The sequence below is a fragment of the Girardinichthys multiradiatus genome, chromosome 19 (assembly GCF_021462225.1).
Source record: "Girardinichthys multiradiatus isolate DD_20200921_A chromosome 19, DD_fGirMul_XY1, whole genome shotgun sequence".
Classification (NCBI taxonomy): Eukaryota; Metazoa; Chordata; class Actinopteri; order Cyprinodontiformes; family Goodeidae; genus Girardinichthys; species Girardinichthys multiradiatus.
In genome coordinates this window covers 34933505-34947569 of record NC_061811.1, presented here as the reverse complement: position 1 = coordinate 34947569, position 14065 = coordinate 34933505, and the positions used below count along the sequence as shown (strand labels likewise).

General features: G+C 39.9%; 1 protein-coding gene across 6 annotated transcripts in view; it reads right to left on the bottom strand.

Annotated features, from left to right (window-relative positions):
- Nucleotides 1–6866, bottom strand: part of fgfr3 (fibroblast growth factor receptor 3) — an 82351-nt gene extending 75485 nt beyond the window's left edge. For all 6 annotated transcript variants that reach the window (XM_047344724.1, XM_047344723.1, XM_047344725.1 and 3 more), the window contains exon 1: nt 6428–6866. The gene's annotated coding sequence lies outside the window, so the exon portion shown is untranslated. The remainder of the gene's footprint in view (nt 1–6427) is intronic.
- Nucleotides 6867–14065: the final 7199 nt, after the last annotated feature.

Below are 14065 nucleotides of genomic sequence, written 5' to 3'. Positions count from 1 at the left end.
TTAAACCCCCCTTGAATAGCGGTCGGGAAACGCTGCAGGTGCTTCCTCAGATTAGAAGTATTCCTGCCGCTGGTCTTGCACATTACATCACAATTATTGCAGTGAGCGTAATCTGCACCACATTTTGAAAAGTGGAGCCATACTTTCGAGCACCTTCTATCAATCATGCTTTGTTGACGGTACCAGCGGCTACTGACGTCATTACGCTCTTGTGCGTGCAATGCTGTGTTCATGTCCGGCGTGGAAAATCACTCTTCCACTCCCTCAGTATCACAATGATGTGTTTAGGTAACGAAACATGGTACTGTTCAATTTTACGTGAATCAGTACTCGGTAGTACCGACGGAATTCGGTCGGTACATATAAAAGTACCGAATTCGGTACCCATACCTACAAGTCGCACCTGAGTAAATACCAAGTTACAGAAAACAGTGGTGCAACTGGAACAAACAACAGTTTGTTGTGTTAATCTGCATGATTTACATATGTGTTCCGTTTTTACTCAGTAGATTCCCAAGTTTCAAGATGGGAAAAAATGAACAGAAAGATCATCTTAAATTGAATTTCCAAGAGGTAAAGAGTTTATTCACCAACCCACAGCCTCAAAATCCAATATGGCCTTCTTCCATAAAAAACATAAAATTAGCTGCTGTAAGAAACTGTTGATATGCATCTCATTTAATACACATACATAACTACACAGTACAACACTTATTACATATTATTTTGCTAATGGTAGCTAGATTGTTCACTGAGCACATCTATTAGCAGTACCCACTGGTTTTCAAACTTGAAACGGTTAGTTTGATGACATTACCAAGGCTGGATTTCATAGCTGGATGGAATACAGCATAAGCAGCCACCAGCACTTGTTTGTCATCTTTTAGTTTTTTTTAGTTGAGGGGTGTTCTTATTTTCACCCACCGCACTTCTGTCTTGATGGGTTTTGATGAAGAAAGGATCAAATTGCTGAAACAACTCAGCCTGTAAGTTATTTAGGTTTTTGTGCTTATAAGCTCTACATCACAGCTTCAGAGCTTTGCAAAAGTGATCATAACCCTTAAAATTTGTCACGTTATGAAGAGTGACAAAAAGAATACATGCAATATGCTATGTGTGCCCCCGCTGTGAAACATGGTGGTGACAACATAATGCTGTGAAAATGCTGTTTTTTGACAGGAACAGGGAATCTAGGTGGAGGTGACAGGATGATGAGTGGATCACAGTACAGGACAATCCTGAAAGAAAACCTGTTAAAAGCTGCAAAAAACCTGAGGCTGGGGTGAAGGTTCAACACCAGCAGGACAACAACAAATATTACAGCCAGAGCTGCATTGAAATGCTTTGGTTAAACGATATTTGTGTTTTAGAATGTCCCAGTCAAAGTCCAGGCCTAAATCCAATTGAGAATCAGGCAAATATTGATAATTGATGGTTATAGACACTGTCCATCCCATCTGACTGAGCTTCAGCTATTTTTGCAAAGAATGGGCAAAGATTTTAGTCTCTAGATGTGCAAAGCGGGTAGACATCCTAAAAGAGTTCCAGCTCAGATGGCAGTAAAAGGTAGTTCTACAAAGTATTGACTCAGAAGGGCTGAACAGAAATGCATGCAAGAAAACCCTGTACTGTTTTCCTCAGTACAGGGTTTTGTGTACTCCCAACAAAATACACTAAAGTTTTTGGTTTTAACATGGAGAATTGTGGAAAAGTTAAAGGTGTGTGATTACTTTTACAATGCACTTGAATTGCTTTTGCACAGACCTTGTAAGCAATTGATACCATAATTTCTTCGAAGCACTGCTAAAAGTAGCCCGATCCCAGAAAAAAAAACAAACAATGAAGACACACAGCAACATTTTAGCGTGGATTTCAATCGCACACACAGAGGTGGGTTCTCTCCAGACGCACAGTCCAGAAAAGGTTGTGTCTTTCCTCCTAACCGTGCTGTTTTTCTTTCCCTTTGGAGGATGTGTGACACATTCCTTACTCAGCACAAACTGTGAGACTTTGGTTGCACCTTATCAGTTTTCTGCACAGAAAACACCAATTTAGACCACGTCACAAGACACACACACACACTCGCATACACCAAGTACATCTAACTGCACCTTTCATGCTTCCACATCCTGCAGCCTTTCATATTCTCTACACTTGCTACAGGGAGTTCTTCTTCTCTGTAAGCCCATCCTCGGTGTCTTACAGACAGGGACGTCTGTATGCTGTTGTGGTTTGTTTATACAGCGCGATAAGACCGCCGTACTCCAGGCGCTCATTAAAGGCCCATCTAAATCGCAGCTTTTTGTTTGCTTTGGCAAGCACAGAAACATCCACACAGCAAAAATAATAAAAATAGAATAATTTTAGTTTTTTTTTTTGTTTTTTTTACATTCGAGCTGACTTTGACATGACTTCAGAGATGGCTCTTGTCAGAGTGGAGATCTGTTTGGACAAGTTGCATGACGGCCTCTCAGCCATGTGAGAAGAAACTGGGAGACAATAACAGCTCTGATTGACTAATCATGTGTCTGACAGGTAGTTTAGACGAAGACACTGAGGAGAAGCCAAGTGTTGCAGTATGACAGACAGCATTAAACTGAGACAAATGATCATTCCCTGTAAGAGGAGTGTGTCATTTAAGAGATTTCTGACAAAAGAGGGTCTATTTAACAAACATTGAGAGATAAATAGTAATGCACCAATTAACTGGACAAAGGGCTGGTTTATCCTTGCTCAGCTCTGATCATCAACAGAATAAATACCGTTAAAACAGATTTTCTTTTTTTATTTACTGAATTCATAGATGCATGTGTTGGATTTAAAACGGCTGCCTCTTTTAAAGAACGTGCAGCACATGAAATATGGAGTCCTTAGAAAAAAATATCTGAATCAGTCAAATTTGGATGTCAATAAAAATCAGAAATCTGTACTGGACGGGAAAAAACCTGATCGGTGCATCTCTATTGATAAACTCAATAAACTCATTAAATCATAAAAAAAGAAGAACCCAAACCGGGTCTCAGTGAGAAGTTCAAAAGCGCAAAGGTGTTTTTATGTTAATATTTTCTTAAAGCATGAAAAGAAAACAGAACCAAAGCTGTGAATAAAACATGAACATTAATCATGCAGAACAATTTTCACACTGTTGAAGCTCAGGGGCAGAAAAAGGAGCTCCTAGCACAGTTCAGATCCCCGTTACCCCCCCCCCCCCCCCCCCCCCCCCCCTCTTCAGTTAGGATCAATCCCAGCCAGTTACACTTCTCCAGAGCAGGAGTAAAATTCAATAATTAGGCTGTAGAATCATCAGCTGAAGAGTGGTCGACTCACTTTGGAGTGAAAAAGGACCATAAAGGTTTTTAGGGGTAGCCGGACAGAAAAGAAAGAGTCAGACGCAACTCACCCTCACATCATGCCTGTTTCATCCTACATTTCTTTCTATAATGCACACCATTCTTCATTTCTTGTCACCTCACTGCTCCAACCTCACATCAGAGCTGCAGCATTAAGTGAAAAGAGATATTGATCAAATGAGAGGCAGGGTAGCTTTCTACCTCAAGCTGCAGAGAGACCACCGACTGAGGAGACTCAAACTCACCTCTGGCTGACACTCCTTTACATGTTCACACACCCGAAACTTACCCTAACCTGGAAGCACAGAACAAGTAGGATGTTGACCAATTCTAATATGCACTTAACACTCCTATGAATTTGCTGCCCCCCACAGACAGTGTTTGATTCAAATTTCACATGAATATGGATTTAGGAGAGGTTTGAAACAAGCCATTTAGGGTAAACCTGTGGATGAAGGCGTCTGGTCACATGAGACCAAAACTGAACTTTGCGGCCAACATGCAAAACTCAATATGTCGAGGAAAACTCACCCTGAAATATTAATGAAAAATGGTAGAGACAGCATTATGCTGTGGGGATGCTTTACTATGGCAAGGAGAGAGTTGATCGGAAGATGAATGGAGCTGGAAGTGCTTGAAGACATCTGTTATAAGCTGCAAAAGACACGAGACTGGGGCAGAGGTTCCCTTTCCCCCTGCAAGTCAAAATAGCCCTAAACATACAGCCAATGCTACAACGGAATTGACATTCATTCGTTCAAAATGGCCTACCCAAAGTCCAAACCTAAATCCAATTGAAACCCTGTGACAAGACTTAAAACCTGCTGTTTACAGAAGCTATCCATCCAATCTGACTGAGCTTGAGCTGTTTTGCAAAGGACAAGAATCCAAATGCACTACATACTTTTCAGATTTTTATTTGCAAAAAAACTTTGAAAATCATGTATTATTTTCCTTCCACTTCATTATTTTATTTGCTACTTTGAATTGCTCTCTTACATAAAATCCCCCAAAAAATACTTTGAAGTTTGTGGTTCAAATGGGACAAAAAATGAAAATGTTTCGGAAAACCTCTTGATTATAGTGTGCAAAATCAGAGTTCATGACAGAACTCAGCCTTTTCTCTAATAATAATAATAAGAATAAGAAAAGTCGAGGCCATCTAACTGATAAATGAAAGGAAGAAACAAGGAGGCACCAAAACTACAAGCTTAATGACAATTTCAAAGCAATTTGAGTAATAAAAAGAGGCAATTATTTTCTCATTTGGAAGCGAAATGTGTCTGAGCAAACTGTCAGGCAGTATTCCTCGGGTCAATATGTGCAATTCATTTACAGCATTAGCTAAACTATTTTTTATCTGCTCGTTTTCCAGCTGCAGCTTCTCCGTCTCATATGGGCACCCATATTTCTGTCATTTTTCTGCAGTTTTGATTTGCTCAGTGGTCAGAATCACCAACTGAGTCCCATAGCAAGAAGCTTACACTGCAAAAAGGATTTTTTAAGTGTATTGAATTTTAGTTCTTTAAATTATTTACATTTAAATCAAGCATTTTGGTTTGTAAAGATAATGTTCAGTAATGGTTCTAACAACATTTACTTAGTTATGTTAAGAAATCCAGATTAGAATTTAACTGTAGATGTTGGTTCAGTGGAAGATTAGCCAAAGAGTAAGGTTGATATGTTCACATTGGTTGTATTAAGAATAAATATATCAACTTAGTACAAGTTAAGAACTGTCAAATAACTTGTGGTTTAGAAAGTTTCTGTGTTGAAGCAGATGTTTCAGTTTGTATTGAGTTTAGATAGCTTAGTCAAAGAGCAAATCCTAAAGTAAAACTTGATTTCAAACTGAGCCTCCTCACCCTGAGGCAGTTGTTGCCTATGAACGGCACATCTTAGCTGTGGTTACCAAAGAAAAGGTAATGGATTGAATACGTTTGTCACTGTTTCAGCAGCATTTTATACCCTAATGACCGACACAATCTTGTTTGCTATTATTTAACATGAAATTACAAACCAGATGAGAAGAATGATCCTAACGGTGAGAATTTAACTAATTTAGATGAGTATCTAGTATCTTTTTTGCTGTGAAACATGGAAAGTTTTCCCAAAAATGTTGATAAAAATGTATTAAAATGCAAAATGCAACACAAAGAGCTGTTAAACTCAAAATATTGCCTAAAATCTACCCAAATCAAATGAATGCAGCAGTTTTATTGGTTAAATTCCAACACATTGTTTTATCAGTGTGTGTGCTGCTGTGGGGAGAGAAGCCTCACATCAAAGAGATGGAAACATGGGGGAAATTGGTGCTTTCTGGAGAAACTTTAGATTAGTTTGAGGAACATCAGAGAATATAAGGGAGGGGGCTCCTCCTCAAGCCGGGGAAGACGTCACCGCTGCAGAGAGGAGAAATCAGCTTCACCCACCCACCCAGCGGAGGATGTCATGGTGTTTAATATTTCTGGAAATTATTACTGTCATTTTTTACAGGGATATTGTTTATTTATCGTGAATGGAATTTGAACTAATCTTTAAGGCATGTAAAGATAATTAAAGATTTCTTTTTGGAGTCCAAACGTGCGTAATTAAACTTCACCCACATTCCCATGTTCCTGCGTCCGTGGTTCGTGCGATTTCTTGATTTTGTCTAGAACTAAACGCGACTTTTAGGTTATTTTTCGAAATTGTTCAAGAAAGCATGCTTTTAACTCAAATTAACACAAAACAGTAAATGTCCTCAAATGGGTTTTCTTTAACCTTCACCAATTTTTCAGCCGGCAAACACCCAAAACAAGAAACTCGTCCAAACCATGGAGATGAGTCTATAACGACGCGCAAAATACGCATAAACTGCGAGTAAAACGAGCCGCTGCCTTTGCGCCATTTGTGCGGCTCTGATCCAGTAAATTCAAGTTGGAATTGGAATTGCGCAGGGCCACTTATACACCTCTGAGACACTGAGCTCCAACCTGTCATAAGCCCAGTACAAGGAAGTAAGACACTGTTTCATTGTCTAACTTGCAAAACTGCATAATAATAATAATAATAATAATAATAATAATACTTCTTACCTGAATATTTCAATTTTGTCAAAAACTCAGCCTTCAGGTTCCAAATGTAAACCGGCTTTCATGAGAAGAAAAACAACCTTTATTCAGCAGGAAACTTTAGAAAAATCCACCGAACTGTTGTCAGCTTCTGCCGTTCTCAGAGCAGACTCTAAACACCCACACAGCCGTGTCCGAAACACTCCTCGCGACTTTACTGAAAGTGTGCTCGCGCTGCGCCGCTGCCACAGCCAGCAACTTGTCCTCCTATACATCCAGCTCGGCTCCGCGCTTCTGCTCAAACAGTCCAAAATACGCTCATCTCCTCCTGCACGTGCAGCTGACTGGAAGACTGGAAAGTGCGCACGAGGAGAGGTGAACGCGGCTCCTCCGCTTCTCTCAAGAGATGATGAGTCTCGCGCGCTTCGTCTCCAATGAACAATCAACTCCGACTGGTGAGTCTCCGCCGACTGCTCCTCTGTCAAGTAGTGGGAGTTGGCAAGGTGTTGTCGTAAATTCGACTTGATTCAGACACATGTGACACATCCGTTAGTTGCTTTCAAAATAAATTCTTGGCGCTGAAACGTGGATTCAAATGCTGAAGTATCCAGCTATTTGAAACCAGAAACGTTTGTGAAGAAAACAATCTTTTCTGAGATATCCTGGGAGTTGAATAAAGGAACTGAGACGGGCTGATGCTCACCTTACATCAGGACAAGGACAGAAAAACATACATCCAGACCTACAATGGTTTAGATACTAGCATGTTCATGTGTTGGAATAGACCAGAACACTTTGTTAAATTTCTGTTTTATTTGTCCCTCGTAATCTGCTACGATTTTATGCTGTGTGTACAGTGAAAAAGTAAGCTAACAAACTAATTGAGCCTGTTTTTTACATTAGTAGGGAACGCATTTTCAGGCCTGATGGTCTTTTTAAATTACTACATTTTTCATGATAGGTTATGCAAGTTTTATGTTCTCTTCTCCATTGTTTCTGATTTAAAATATTCCGAACGGTATATAACATGTTAAGCTACTCTTGGCATATCATTGCTTAATAATAATAATGACAGTTGTAAATATTACTGATAAATAGAAGTCGGAAGGACCATAATGAAGTCATCTGTGGAATCCCGTTTCATTGTGTGTGAGTCTTTTATTTTGAAAACGGAGAACGTCTATGTCAGCGTTTATGTTGCGGGTTTGACGCTTTATGCGGTCGCCGCGGTCCGTGATATCAGCGGGACAGTCACGCGCTGCAGGACAGGACCGTTATAAGTTCGGTGCCCGCCTTGGACCCCCTCTCGGCGCTGCTGAGGGCATGAAGCAATGTAGAGGTTTAGGGGATGAAGCGCTTCCCACGCTCTTCTTCTTTCATTCGGTGAGAACTCAGAGCTGCTGGGTGAGCCTGATATCATGTCTGGCTCTGGTTGGGGATTAGGTATTAGTTATTTTACGGTTGAAGCAACACAACAACTATTTGCATCAATCTTTCATATCCATGTGGGGCAATTCTGTTCCACTGTTATTCACAACATGACTTGAGTTCATTGACGTTTTTTGGGCATTCATGCAGGATGAGGTCTGGACTTTGACTGGACCCTGGCATTGTATTAATATGCACCTAAAAAACTGCCCAAACTCTCTTTTTTATAGAAGTGCTCACACTGGCTCTGTGCATTTTAGTTGATTTACCTGGGTGCTATTTTCCATCTTAAACCCTGCATAAACAGCTAGGTTGAACATAGCAGAACTAAGAACAGAACTTAAGAACTGCTCTCTTTCCTGTAGTTGCATTTGGCCTAAATCTAAAATTAATTGGTTTGGTTGAACTAATTGAACCAGTGAAACCTTTTGTCATACTCAGATCAGATATGTCATTTCAATTAGATCTTACAATCAGTAGGAATAACCATGGCCACATACATTTCAGGATTGCTTTCTTTCACTGAAATATCTAAATCATTTTGAAGCAAATCTATGTTGTCCTGCTAAAGGAAAATAGTTCAATTTCCCTGCAAAAGTACTTTGTTAGTAAACGTTTTGCGAGCATAATTGTTTAAAAAATCTCAAACATGTGGCATGTATTTGTACTCAACCCTATTTTCTCTGACCCCTTAAGAAAATTCAGTGCAATCAACTGCCTTTAAAAGTCACCTAATCAGTACATTTGGTGTAATCTGACTAATCTCAGAGTACATACAATTTATTTGAGAAGGTGTCAGGGGTTTGTTTGAGAATATGGTGGTGGATGCATCTTTACACAGTGCTAGGGAAGCTGGTCACAGTTTATAGAAGAATAGATTAAACTAAATGAAGGACAATCTCCTAAGAAAACTTGTTAGAGGCTGCCAAAGAATTGAGACAGAGTCAGAGGTTCCCCTTCCACCAGGACAAGGATTTTAAACATCCAGCCAGAGTATTAGAATTGGCCCAGTCAAACAGTCATTCTGTGGCAAGATTTAAAATACTATGTACTTTTTAAATTCACTGTAAGGGGAAATTAGCGAGTTAATTTATTTACTGCCTTCAGGGTATTTTATACAACAATACATCTTCCTTTTGTTTGTTTTGCTGCTGTCTGTACAACTGTACTTTTTTAAGCAATTACCCAGAATCACCTTTAACACCTATTTAATCTGCAGTCTGCAGCCGCTGGGCTAATCACTGCCATCAGGACAGACGTGATGGCACCCAATAAACCTTTAAAAAACACACTAATTACTGTCATCTCATAAAACTGTGTTTAAGTTGCTTTATGGCATCATAAAGTGAAGCAGTCCACTGCTAAGTGACCATCAGGAGGCTCCAGGAGTGTGCCGCTGTCGCCCAGGTTGTAGTGGTGCCTTCTCTTACACGATTTATGGCAATCTCTGTCAACACATCATGAATTAACTAGAAAAGGATTGGCAGTGCATCTGCATCATCAGATAGATCTTGTATCATTAACCCACACGACTCTTACCTACAGGTGCAACATTATTTAGCATTTACCAGCAACATAACACATATAGAACATGCTTATTGAGTCTGTCTCTCATCTCCTCTGTTCTTAAATTGCCAAACACAGACTCCAAGTCTAAAACATCCACATTAGGTTTGGAGAATATCAAATCAAAAACAGCAGCAGTGTTAAAAGTAGCACTAAAATTGCTCTCTCTAAGGCTTCCCGTTACGTTATTGCATTTCACTATACCGTTTCCTTGTCACAAAAAAAAACATATCCTTATGTAGTAGTTCAAATAAATAGTACAGTTTGGGTTTATTCTAAATGGTTTATTTTTTCCATTACCGATAACATAATAGTCAGAGGAAATTACAAATGTACTATGCTGTTTAGGTCACCACTTGTATTTCAATCTCAAAAGACTCACAAAGAAAGGGATGGCAATTAGAAAAGTTTTAATGATGAGAAATTACATGGTTATTTCTTTGGCGCTTGGACCTGGGAGGAAGACATGAATGCTGAGAATGACATGAGCTAAGGCAAAGCTTAGAATCTAAGCTTTGTAAGGCTTAGATGTAGAGATGTCTTCCCCCTGATCCAACACTGGTGGTGGATTGGCGGCCAGGGAGCGAGGAAGCCAGGAGTAGATGTGAAAGAAGATGGTGGAGGTGGAGTGGAGGAGGCATGAGCTCAGCTGACAAGCGAGGATGAACACTGCTGAAGGTCCTTTAAAAACAAGGCGTCGGAAGGTGATTGGATGGAGAATCAGACGGACAGGATGCTGATTGGAAGGCCGGGAGACGCACAGAAGAGTCATTGGAATGTGTGAAGGTGAGTCTTTCATTCTGAATTTTCGTTTAAACTCCATTTCCTGTAAATTGGGCACTGATATTATTGCTCTAAATAAGCCATCTTTGATTAAAAAAAAACAACAACAACAAAAAAAAAGCAAAAAGAAAATCTAAAGATGTCAATAAATACAGTATATAAAATTCTATCATAGAATCAATCCAGAAGCTGGCATCATGTTTATTTGTTCAATGTCAGAACCAGGTTTCCTGATATGGTGTAAATGAGGCAGCTTTGATGTCAGTTTTGGAGCACTTAAAGGTAGTGTCACAACCTGGCCTACAGGTCCATTCCCCTGCTGCTGCACAGCACCCAGGCCTTTATATGAGGGTGAAGGTCCAACTCAGGTGCTCTAAATCAGTTTGCCTGCTGCACTCCAGCTAATGGATCTGTTCCTAAGACAGTGCAAACAATTAATTTCCCAGCAGGGCCCCAACAGTGGATATCAGAATTCTGAAGTGAGGTTCTGTTAAAATGACTAATTTCTTAATGGTGACTGTGTTTATTGTTTAATTTAAATCCAAATTAGTTGGATCCACAGACATGGACATAGTCAACCAACTAATCTGACAGCTGGGAAAGGAGAGGATTAAGCAATAGTCATGAACTCAACAGTACAAAAGACTTAATACTGGATTCTAAGCTTTTGTGTGAGAATTTATCTCAAATTACTTTTTGAGATCGGCTAGATTTATCTCTGTGGATTCATTTTTGCCAGGCTCGCTAAAACTCCTACCCACTAAACCCTGGCAAATTGCATCAGTGCTCAGCATCATGGGAAAGTGTTATATAGAAAAAACAAGCTGCACGAAAAGGAGATCAGACTGATGATGATGAAGACCGGGCCCAGCGACCCTTTGGACTACAGTGCTGCATGAGAGATGTTAGTGGGAGGGAAATGAGCTCGGGAACAAAAGCCAGCCGGTCAGGAGGAGAGGTCATACAGATGGTGAGAATGCTCACTCAGACAGCTCGAGTACTGATGGGCAAACTGACCAGATGACCCCTTCACACACACACACACACACACACACACACACACACACACACACACACACACACACAGAGTAACTGCTCATGTTAATTGGAAAAACAAAACTTCTCCAAACACCCCTGTAACACTATAACTTCTAATGAATTCTCGCATCACAGACAAACACACACACACACACACACACACACACCAATCCCCTCCCCTTCACTCGCATTCCTCTCCCCACAAGTCCCCCAGGGAAGTGATCAGCAGGAGATGAAAGGTGAAGCCTTTTCATTTAAAATGGAGTTAAAAATTAAACAAGAAGAAGAAAGGCACAGAGTTTAGTTTGATTATCCAGGACTGAGTTGTCCAGAAAAAATGTAAAAAAGCCTCAATAAGGTCTTGGGTGCTCAGGGGATTGCGTAGCTGTGATATCATGGTGCATGTTTTCCCTGTTAACCCCACAAGGCTGGTAGCGTGGAGTGTTTTCCCACCCAGCTCTCTGTTTACTGGGGTGGACAAAAGTACAGAAGCTAATCGTTAACTTGAGACAAAGGTGCAGTACAAAGGAAGCAAGCTGATTGCTGAGGGAACTTTGCACTCAGCTACATGTTGCTCTTTCCTCTGCCAGAGGTACAGTGCCTGTCAGAAGTGCACATCCACTCATAAACAGCATGAATGGACTTTTTAATTTGCACATTTAATGCTGTTTCAAAAGTGGAATGATAATACCATAAAATACATTCAATTAATTCCAAAAAGCTGAGACTGGTTGCACAAGTTTGAATTTAAGGCAGATTGTCTATAACCTACACTGAATTAAATATATACATATATCCCAAGCAATATTTGGCGAAATTCCCTTTAGCAAGGCCACCATTTTGAAGCCATTAGCAAAATTCTGGCATAATTTTGACAGGATATTTGACCACTATCTTTTACAAAACTGATGCCACTCAGATGGATTCCCAGCTTCTCAATAAAGTCCACACATTTTCAACAGGACTGAAGTTGGAGTCATTCCAGACGTGTTTGCCTGCCTTATTCATTCCAAAACCAGTCTTGATGTTTAGGATCACTGTCCAGTTGGAGCACCCAACTGTCCTCAACTTTCACTTATCTGACCCTGTCAACCTGAGATGAAAAGACATTGGTCAGGATGTTTAGAAATGACCCAAGAACCACAGAGGATTCAAGCCTATCATAAAGTAAAATATGCTGGAGCACCAGTGTCCCTGTCCACACTGCAGTGGTTGTAACATCATCATGGACTTAGAGGGAGTTAAAAAAGAAAGAAGTGCCACTTCAAAATAGACACCTTCTAGCATGACTGAACGTTGCTACTGCCCATGAGGACAAGGCAAAAGCTTTATGGAGAAAAATATGAGACAAAGATTGAACTAGTTGGCCACGGTATCAAGAAGTATGTTTGGAGGGGTCAAGGTGAGGCCTTCAAACCAAAAAATGCTGTACCAACTTTTAAGCATGGTGGTGACAGCATGATACCAACGGGCAGTTTTGCTGCCACTGTTGCTCTCATAAAGTGTGGAATAATGAAAGAGGAGGACTACCACCAGCTTCGTCACCATCACCACAAATCAACAAGTAGACGATTGAAAAAAAGCATATCTGATCTATGAAAACAGGAGAGAATAAAGCAAATGAACCTGTTACAAATACAAGGCAATAAAGTCATTAATAATACAGTTTTAAGCATTAGATAACCTTTTAGAAACTAAAATTGAAAGAAAGAAAATGATCACACCACAACTGGAAATAAGTCATTTCATAAACACTACACGCCCAACCTCTTTACTAAATAGTTCCGTCACAAAGTTCTGCCCTACAAAATTAGAACAGTCTAATTAGCCCAGCAAACTGAAGACCTGCTACACATTTATTTAAAACATTATTCTAAATGACAGTTGTCCTGTACTATCACAGAACTTTCTTTAATCCCTTGCATGGATTTGATGCTACCACCACTTTGCTCAACAGCTGACACAGTGTTCTTTGGTTTGAAAGTTTTATATATACTCCTTTTCATTGTAGTGTTTTTCTACTTTGAGCATAAACTTGGATAAAGCCTTCACAGTGGACAGTGACTCTGATGTTCCAGTAGTTTCCAGGTAGTGGCAGGCTTGACTAATTTCCTTTGGGGAATGACAGTTTGGGTCATATGGTTAATGTTTGGACACAACTGGAAGTCACATCGGTATGAGATACTGTTCAAAGCACCGGATTGGCCCTTTGTTTCTTTTCTTATGTGTGCTATACATTATAGTGTTAAGAACAATGTGATGAAATCAGCTGATAAAGGTAGTTTAGAAGAAAATTGTTGGATGTATAGATATAGCAATGCATCTAACACACTAAATGCATTGGAAATTTTCTTTTTCTTTTTCAGTGATTCATAATAATTTCAATTTTAAAGCAATCAGCAAGCAAACAGTTTACCTTTTTGCGAAGAATTGCACTAAATTAGGTGAGCTGAACTCTTTGTTGAGGTTCTGCAGGGTTCCAGCAGAAGGCGTGTCTCCCAAAGAGCTTCAGGAAATCAGCAGTGGGAAATGTTTGGAGTAGGTGGCAGAGAAGTGAACGAGTTCACCTCCACGTTCACTTTCATTTTACCTCTTCTGAAAATCAGTGAGCCACAAGACATTTTAACCTTGCAGCTCTGAGTGGGCATAGGTAGTTGGTGATGCTACAAAACACTTTAATATAATTTAATATTATAGATGTTTGATTAAATAAAAAAATAGACAGTTGAGGCAAAAACTGGTCAAAAAAAAGTCAGGCAGAAGAACTTCATTCTGCTCTCAAAGTAACAGTGAGGGCATGTGAGGACACTGTGGTTTGTGGAGGGAAGAAATGTACATGGCATGATT